Here is a 10,206-nt window from a genome sequence, read left to right as displayed (position 1 = left end):
TCACACTGTACTTCATGAATGTACACAATTACTAGTTTAATTATTTAAAAGATTGAGCCATAAGATTCTGGCTCAATTACATCCGCTAGTATCTCTACCTAAGCAAGGTACAGTGGTACATACCTGCAACTCCAGCACCCAGAAGGACTACAGCACCCAGCCTGGACTACATTGTAAAATTCTGTCTCATAATCCTTCTCCCCTAAAAATAACTCCACTTATTTCACCAGAAAAGTCACTAGACAGTGGGATGCCATTAAGCTCTGGTGGCATTTACTTATTTTCTAAAATTCTTTTCCTTGAAAGTTTAAATGTGAGCTTTGGCAAGTATTCACAGTTCTTTTCCTTGATGTGACAGCTCTCTTCATTCTTCTTCAAGAAAATAGCTCCCAAATACCTGCATCAGACTAGTCACAGTCTATTGTTTGTTCCATCAAATATAAATGGTATTCTATGAAAAAAAGCAACCCATGCAGCTTGCAATGCCTTCCCACAGGGGCTGCTCCCTGAGACAGCTATCTTACCTCTGGGTACTGGTCAGCTTTCTGTGACCCTAACACGTACCTGAGATAAATCAACTTATAAAGAGAAAGGGTTTATTTGCTGCAAAGTTTTGGAAGTTCCATGCCATGATCAGCAGATACATTGCTCTTAGGCCACTGCTGTGGGCACAGCAGGCACAAAGATCTGCTTGCCTGGCTGGGCTGTGGTAAAGAGAGGAAGGGGCTGGGGCTCCCCGGTCTCTGTGAGGGCAGCCCCCACTGACCAGAAGTCCTGACCTTGGGCCCCGCCACACGGGCTTTGGGGAGAATTCCAGATCTAAACTAGTATTCAGCATGTCCAAGAAGTGTCTTTCTGCAATCTTTCCACTCTCTCACTCGTGATATTTTAAAATGCACGTACACCCACTCAAGGATCAAAAGTTCCACTTACCATCTCACCAAAGGCATTCTTAAATAAAAGTAGCCTGTCTTCCCTTCCTTCTTTCCTTCCTCCCTCCCTCTCTCCAGTGAATATGTTGTGACGAGGAATTCTAAACTCCAAAACTCTGTCAAACTGGAAACATTTCTGTTCCCAAACATGTTGGATCAGAGACATTCAACCTATACAGTGTGGTGTCGCCGTCCTGACTCCTGCCGAAGCAGCTGCAAGGTCACTCACCAAGGAGTGCTTGTGTGCCCTTGGTCCACTGTCCACAGGGCAAGTGAGGCAGGCTCCACAGGGGGAGCCATGAGAGCTGCCGTGCTACAGCGAGGGAGGCTGCCCAGAGGACACCAGTGAACCCCTGTGCGCTGGGACCTGAAAGATGGCCGGAAGTTTTCAGTGTGGGCAGGGGGAGCCGATAGGCTAGGCAGAGGGAACAACATGTACAACGGCTCCGAGGTATGACAGTCGCAGTGTGCACAGAGAAACTCTCACTGCTTAATGTCCTTACTGCAAGGAGCCCAGCGGCTACCTCCACCCACGCTCACACTTGCACAGTTCACAGTCCAGGCATAAAATCCACTTAACATTTAATCTGCAGCGGGCATAGTTCAAAGCATTTTTCATCTTTGATCTAATCCTATGGAGTAGCTGCCATTATTATCATCTCCTTTTACACCTGAAGAAATCAAGACAAGAAATAAAGAGGTTGAAGAACTCATCCCAGATCTCACAGCTAGCCAGTGGCACCAAAGGGACTCAGCATCCCAGAGGCTACGATGACGTAGTGCTCCTCAGGATGGAGAGAGATTAATACTGGCTTTCCCGCTGGAAACCTCAACTGGCCCATGTAGTTGCTCATCCATCATTCGGACCGATCCTGTCAGGGGACACAGGCCCACCTCCACCGCGGAAGTCTCCAATCCAAAAGGACCACTCGCCTGAATACTCTACAGCAAGGAGAACAAAGGGTCTACAACGGTGTCCAAAAACACAGTGGGAGTCTCCCCAACATACTGTCTTGTATAAGAGCATATCCTGTATGATTTCACTTATGTAAAGTTCAAAACCAAGCAAAAGGATTCCCTAGTGACAAGCCAAGAGTGTGCTTGTCCTCCTAGGGGTGATTAGCAGTGAGGAGAAAGGACAGGGCAGCGGGGACCGTGATAATGTTCTGTGTCGTGACCAAATTCCCTATGTAACAGTCCAATAAGCCATACACTCGTGCACTCTCCTACAAAGTCTATTTTTCCCTTTTATTAACTTTTTAATTTTTATTGCATCTGTAATGTAAAAAATTCAAAATAAGAAAACAGATTCACCCCAGGAGTTTTATTTAGCCCAAGTGGCAAATGGATTTCTCAGAATGAATAAAGGGTTTGTGCCCCAAATCCTAAGGGATAACTAGAAAAATAATGGAAACCCAAGGATGAAGGGCATTGTGTTTCAAATGGTTTTAATGAACATTTGTTCAAGTTTCACTCATTAGCATTATAAAGCAACAGGAAGGGTCTGGGACACAGAAGTGCCCTGTGTGCAGGCCAGCTTTTTCCAATTAGGCAGACCTCGCGGGCTGCCCGGGCTCCACCGGCTCACCGCTACCTTGGGAATGGGCGAGCGCTCAGCAGGGCGGGCAGATAGAGCTGGGCTGACGCCTCCCGGTACCTGCCACATTCCTGTGAGCTTTGCCGCATTTTATGGGTTATAGATGCTTTTTCAACCTTTTAACCCATGCTCGCTTCTTTACTAGATGTAAATATCTCACACATTTCTCTAATGTTATTTGAAATTTCAAAATTAATTAAATATTATGACAAAAAGCACAGCCCAGCCACAGGACAAAGTGCAGCTTTGTTTTCAGGCTGCCTGGCGGCCCCCACCAAGGCCCCTGAGTGCGCACGCCCTGTGCGCCCCGGCCCCCAGGAGGATCTTGGTTTAAATATTACAAGCCTTTTCATTTCCTCCAGGTTTTTGATGAGAGATTTGGGGCTGTGGCCACCAGGTGGATGCCGTGCTCTTGGCATTTATGAGCTCATGGTCTGACTTCCCAGGGGAAAGGGGACTAGGAAGCAAGCAGACTTACTTTGTTTCCAATAAAACCACAACTCCTTACTTGTTAGGTAAGTATCACTCCTTGGTGATAGGTAAGATTTATTGAGTGCCTTTCTCTGTGCCACACGCAGTGCAAGGTTCCCCCTGTGAGAGCCATGACTTACTTCTTACAACGACTTTGTCGGGGGTCTCATCACCCCTACGTTATGGTCAAGGAACCCAGGCTCCAGCCATCGCATGACCTGCCCCAAGGTTGCACATGGAAAGCAAGGCTTTGGGATGTGGACCCTGGCCAGCCTGGTCCAGAGTGATACGTGTGTCTGATCTGACCAGCAGGCCCTGTAACTATTAGGCAGAGCTAGGATTTGAACCCTTGCTTTCAAACCTAGAGCCTCCACATATTCCACCACTGTGCTCAGTCATTGAAACATACCTGGTGTTTGCTCCAACCCCTGATTAATGGGTGAAAATGAGACAGAGACAGACACACACACACACATACACGCACACAAGGACTCACACGGGGAGAAAATGGCTGCACAGAGGGTAACAGCAAGGGTGTCTCCAAATTGGTACTGGAGAAAAGCAGGTATCCAGACGTGGGCGCAGAAAATAGTCTGACACAGGGGGGTAAATGAAGAGAATCAGGCTGGGCTGAAAGCCAGCGTCTAGGGGGCCCTGGACCACTCCTGCATTATGGCACCCGACCCCATCCCAGACCTGCCGCACACACCGTCTTGGGTGAGGATGAGGTTGAGGGAGGCAGCCAGCCCTTCAGTGACTGCTTGGCTGATGGAACAGACTCACCGTCACCCCAGCTTCCCTCCTAGGCACAGCAATGAGACAGTGCCAGCGGGGGAGTCAGAGAAGCTGAAAGCGGGAGAATGGGACAGGACAAAACACATGCACCTGTGTCCTGAAAACAACAGCACTACAACACCTGCGGGTGGCGGGACTGAGGGGAGAAAGGAGGCTTGCCCAATGCAGAATAAAAAGAAGTCACCGGCTCCTCCACATCCAGTGGGAGAGCTGTGCGTGTGTGACATTCAGCATGCTACCCAGGATTGCCAGCAGGCTCCCACGAGGGGCCCAGCACCTCCTCGCTTCGGACTGCAGAAGGCAGGGAAACCCAGGTCTACAGCAAGCACAAGTAGAGCAGGGGAGAGCTGTGAGAAGAGATGGGGATTGGCAGGCAGATCCGAGGGTGGTCTGGCAAAGCCAGAACAGAGCAGACACTTGCTTATTATTTCCCTAAACACCAGAAAAGCCGGAGACGGCGTAAGGTCCTGTCCACCACCCTGAGCCGGCAAAGCCTGGTGGCAGCCCTAGATTCTACAAGCAGGACTGAGACAGAGAGATACCGGGGTACAGAGAAAGAGTGAGCAGTGCTGCGGCCGGGGGTCTTCTTGCCATATTCTAGGCTCTGGAAAGAAGACACTGCAGATGACCATGATACTTGCCAGGCAGGGAAAGAAGAGAGGGTAAGGTCCCTCGCAGAATTTGATGGAGAACTGGACAACCAGGAGCTGGGCCGACTACACCACATTTGCTTCCCCAAGATTGATTGGTGCAACTGGATCTTGAGATCAGGCCCAAAGCACAGCTTGTAACCAGGACATGGGTTTGGAAGGGGTGACAGCTCCCACTGCTTTGGGCAGGCAGTGCCTGGTCCACAGGAGCAGAGTCCGGGCTGCTGGCAATCGGACTGCGACTGCAGCGGAGACGGGGCTGTGTGCACGCTCGGGTTAATGCTGTAATGACCGTGTGAGGGTTTGTTTGTTCGTCTGTGGTTTCTTTGCTTGATTGTTTGATTTGGTTCATCCTGGTTGTTGGGGTTTTTTCTGTTTTCATTTTTTCTGTATTTTTATTTTTTATTCTGGTTTCTGCTCCTTTATTGGTATTGTTTGTTATTTTACTTTATTTTTTCCTTTAAGGTTTTCCCCTTTGACCTGCTCCCTCTCTCAGTGCTTCTCTTTTATTTTATTTTTTACCTTCTTTCCTCCTTATTTTTCTTTCTCCTCCTCCTCATTTTCTTGCCTTCCCCCTCTTCCTCGCCATCTAACAGCTTATATACTGTATAATATGGTCTTTATAAATACAATAGGAATAAAAATCAACCAGTGTTACAATTTAAACAGTGCCATTCAAGGCCATGTCGTGGTAATCCTCAGCTTAGATGATCCAAACAAGACAACTTACAAGTGTATTAACAGGTCCCAACAATCCCACAGTCTCCCTCAATCTCTAATTCAATTCCACCCACCTACATACCTCCTTCCACCCACAAAATACTTTCTCAAACCCCTTCAACACTGGCTTCACCGCAGTTACAAAATAATTCCAACAGAGTCCAGCCTCTTATTTTTCACTTTGTGATTTTTCTCTTAATTTTCCCACTGATAGAGTCCTTCCCTTTCCTCTTTCTTTCTCTTACCCCCTACTCTCAACTTCCCAGATGAACTGCAAAGAAAAATATAATACATTCTGTAAGGAATATTTCAAAAAGCGTGAAATTATCAAAACAAGTTTTAATGTTTGTGATTGATGTATGATTGGATCAGTTGATGCTGTTATGTCTAGTAGAAATTTCTTCCTTATATCACAGTGACAGGATCCAACCCAATTAAACTGAATAGGCTGAACTGGTAAACAATACTTCTTAACAAATAAAGCCAAGAGCACATCACTGGAAACAGAACCGAACTAAAATGATCTTCATACCAACAACAAATTCTCTTCATTCTATCCAACCTCAACCCTTAGTGTGCACATGTGCACACATGCACACAAATAGGAACATGAAAAAGAAGGCAACAAAATGCCTCCAGAGAACCCCAACCTCCAAAGCAAATCCGAGGAGGCACTGATGAAGAGGAAATCAAACATCAGGTAGCTGAACTGCACAAAATTACCTCAGAGGCAGCAAAAAAACTGAATGAGCTCAAAGATGACATAACACAAAAGACAGCCGAACTAACAAACTGATCAATGTGATTATAGAAGAAACAAATAAAAAATTAGAAGCAAGGCTTACGGAAGAGCAGGCCAAAACTGTTCAAAGCACTAATGATAAATTTACCAAAGAAAGAGATTCCATGAAGATGTGGCAAACAGAAATACCAAAGATAAAAAATTCTATTGAATACATAAACAGCAGAAATGACCAAAGTAAGGAAAAGGTTTCAGATATCGAGGACAAAATTGAGTCGCATGATGACGTACTCAAAGAAACCTTAAAAATTATTTTTAAAAAGCAAAGACAATTCCTCCATCAGCTCCTAGATGAGGCTAAGGAGACTAATTTAAGGTTAACTGAAGTTAGAAATCAGAGGCCAGCACACATGGAATAAAAAATCTGTTCATAGAAATCATAGCAGAAAACTTTCTAAGTACAGAGAAAGAATTCAACATATAGGTAAGTGAGGTTTACAGAATGCTGAATAACTACAGTAAAAAAAGAAGCACCCAGTGACAAATCATAGTCAAAATCCCAGAAGGCCAACACAAAGACAAAATCCTAAAAGCCATTAGAGAAAAACAAAAAAATCACTTACAGATGTAAACCCATTAGGATTACAGGAGACTTTTCAACATAAACTTTAAGGCTAGAGAGGTTAGAGTGAAGTGTTTTGAGCCATGAAGAAAACATCCAACCCAGACTGATACATCCTGCAAAATTATCATCCAAAACTGATGGAGAGATAAGGACATTCCATGGCAAAGAACACCTTAAGAAATTCGTGAACTCTAAAACAGTACTCTAAAAAATACTCAACAATATCCTAGAGAGACAATGAAGCCAACAAAGCCCAAAAGTAGGTGAAATGGATGCATAAAGCAAGGTGAGTCGTTAAGCAGAAAGAGAAAAAATAAAGTCATCGACAACAGAAAAGGAATGCAATGACAGGAGTAAATCAAAATCTTTCAATAATAACTCTCAGTGTAAATGGCCTTCATCCCCCAATTTGAAAACACAGACTGGCAGACTAAAACAAAAACAAAACTCAAGCGCCCACTGCATACAAGAGATTCATCTAATCCAGAAAGAAATTCATAGGCTAAAAATCAAAGGATGTAAAACAATGTTCCCTGCACCACAACCCTGAGAGCAAGCAAGGGTAGCAATTTCATTCTCAAAGTAAACGTTGAGCTAAAACTGATAAGAAGAGGCAAAAAAGGTCTCTACATATTAGTTAAGAGAACAATTCAACAGGAAGAGATAACAATTGTAAACATATGTGCCCAGAACATCAGTGTGCTCAACTTCAGAAAACAAACACTGCTGAACATAAAAGGTCAAATATACACTAATACAGTTAGAGTGGGGCCTCAGTGCTCCACATTCACAAATAGACAGATCAACTAAAGAAAATATTAGCATGGAAATATCAGAGCTGAGTCATACTTCAAACAAATGGACTTAATAGCGATCTGCAGTGTTCTATCCTACTACAACCGAATACACCTGCTTCTCAGTAGCACACAGAACTTTCTGCAAAATAGACCATATACTAGTCCACAAAGTCACTTCAATAAATACAAAAGAAGTGAAACCATCCTATGAATTCTATCAGATCGGGACACTGAAACCAGAAATCAATTAAAAAGGAAATTATATATATTGATACCTCAGTTACTGAACAGCTCCAAGCTGGAACTTTCCACTACTTGAATAGCAAAGCTTGAAACAATTTTGCTCCATGTTCATAACTTTGCTCAACAGTTGAACTGAAAATCCAAGCTGAAAAGACCTGTATGGGCCAAGACTGAGTTATGTGTCACATCTCACATTGGACATAAAGAGGTGATGCTGCTCTCACCCACACAACACACAGTGCTTGTGTTAACGCATTAAAACATTTGTCACTGTGCTTTTGTGTGTGTGTGCTTCATTTGCTTAAAAGATTGTAACCATGCCTCCAAAGAAAGTGAGTAATACAAGCAGTAAAGCTAAGAAGAAAACTGTTGAGAGACATGATAAAAAAGGAATGATTGAAAGAGAAAGGAATCATTGCAAAATTTGTTAAAGTCCTGAACAAAATGAATTTATAAGTGTAAATTGGTCCTCAGAACCAATTACTTGGTTTTCCATTATTTCTAATAGGAAAATAGCCAGGCATGGTGGTACATGCCTGTAATCCCAGCACTCGGGAGACTGAGGCAGAAAGATCACCACAAGTTCAAGGGAGCCTGGACTACATAGCAAGACTCTGTCTCAAACACACACACACACACACACACACACACATACACACACACAATTGAGTTCAACAACCAAAGTATCCCTGTATACACACATCTAAACATTAAATAAGACATTTTTGACCACTCAATGGGTCACAGAAGTAATAAAGGAAAAAAATTAATTCCTAGAATTAAACAGTTATGCCAGTACAACATACAAGAACCTATGAGATACGATGAAACCAGTTCTAAGAGGGAAGTTCACAGCTGTGAATACTCACATTAGAAAAGCAGTGAGTTCAAATAAATAACCTAAAGCGCGAGGTCGTGAGTTCGGTTCCCGGTACCGGAGAAAAACCAAAAAAAAAAAAAAAAAAAAAAAAAAAAAAAAACAAATAAATAACCTAGTGATGCACCTCAAGATACTAGAAGAGCTCTTCAAAATGACTATGCTTGCAGCATCCAGAAGTGCTCCTCCCACCACTCCAGCCCCAGCCCCAGCCCCAACTCCTTTGCCCACACCAGCTCCAGCATCGGCCTCATCTTTGGACCAGTGGTAGCCACACTAGTGGCTCCGACCCAGGCCCAGGCCTTTGGCACAAGCCCTAGTGCAGGCCCGAGCGCCTGCTCTACTGGCCCCGCTCTCCCAGGGGCCTTCCCTGGCACCTGCATGGTCAGGCTGCAACCCTGTCATTTTGCTTCCATCGTGGACAGCTAGGAGCGACACAACAAGGGCGCTGCCTGACTCATGGGAACCTTGCTTGGAAGTGATGGTGAGCACTCGGCGGGGGTCACCCATTGCTTTTCAGTGCCGCACAGTGAGTCAGAAGAGGAAGTAGCGCTGACAGGAAATTTGCTAAGAACATACACGAGGTACACAAAAATCTCTCCAAATGAGCTCCTCTGGGCTGGTCTGCCGCAAGCCATGACATCACAGAACACGCTGCTGACTCATGGATGCTACGGCCCAGAGGCCCCTAACCCCATTCACCTTACCAGTGGACAGAAGACCTCAGAATGGCTGCCTGAGCATCAAGGCCTATGTCAGCGCTTGAATGGGTAGCCCAGGGGGACCGTGAGAGTGCTGTTCACACCGCTGACATTGAAATATGAGACTGACCGCACTGGAGTTGAGCTGATCATGAAGACCTGTTTTAGCCCCAACCGGGTGACTGGCCTCTCAAGTTGGGGGAGCATCGGCTAAGCACAGCATTGCCGTATGCCGAGGACGTGCTGTCTGGAAGGCGTCGGCTGACGATACTGGGGGCTGCTTCTTGATGAACTGGATTAACCAAGGACCCAAGACAGTTCCTGAGGACTTTGAGACCATGCTCAGCAGCAACATCAGTGATGCCGATGGTGACCTACCTGGTCAGTCTCACTCAGGCACAGATTGCCCTCAACAAGAAACTTGGAAGCCTGTGAGTGCTGCACCAGTCAGCGCTCCTGCCAGCCTGAGGATCAACTGCAGGACCCAGCATGAAGTACAGGAGAAATGGCTTGTGGTATTGAGTCGCAAAGTAAGTTAGCTGCCCAAAGAGAGACACGAGAACAGTCTGAACCCAGCCCAGTGCAAGGAAGGAAATCATAAAGATCAGGGAGAAGTTAATAATACTGAGACAGAAAAGAATCCAAAGAGTCAATGAATCAGAGAGCTGGTGTTTTGTGGGTTTTGTTGTTGTTGTTGTTGTTGTTTTGAGAGCTGGTGCTTTGAAAGAATTTTTAAAAAATAGAAAAACTCTTAGCCAAACTTCTCAAAAGAAGTAAAGAAATGGAAGTTCATACCTCTAAAATCCAGATCATCAGTAACTACTTTGAAAAATTGTAGAATCTTGTAAAAATGAAAAGATTCTGAGACGTGTGAATTATCAAAACTGAACAAAGAAACCTTGAAAACTGTGAACAATCCAATAACAGGTAATGAAAATGAGGCAGTAATTAAAAAAAAACTACCAACTAAGAAAGCATAATGCCTAATGAATTCACCACTAAATTCTACAAGACCTTCAAAAAAGATGTAATGCCAATACTTCTCAAACTCTAATG

The 10,206-nt window shown here is 44.6% G+C and overlaps 1 pseudogene; it reads left to right on the top strand.

Annotated features, from left to right (window-relative positions):
- The first annotated feature begins 4,154 nt into the window (after nucleotides 1-4,154).
- LOC102010310 lies at nucleotides 4,155-9,585 on the top strand (annotated as a pseudogene).
- The last annotated feature ends 621 nt before the right edge of the window (nucleotides 9,586-10,206 follow it).

Source organism: Chinchilla lanigera, unplaced genomic scaffold (genome assembly GCF_000276665.1).
Source record: "Chinchilla lanigera isolate Chin_1 unplaced genomic scaffold, ChiLan1.0 scaffold00040, whole genome shotgun sequence".
In the NCBI taxonomy this organism is placed as follows: domain Eukaryota; kingdom Metazoa; phylum Chordata; class Mammalia; order Rodentia; family Chinchillidae; genus Chinchilla; species Chinchilla lanigera.
The sequence above is the reverse complement of the archived record's forward strand: the minus strand, read 5'-3'. Positions and strand labels throughout refer to the sequence as shown.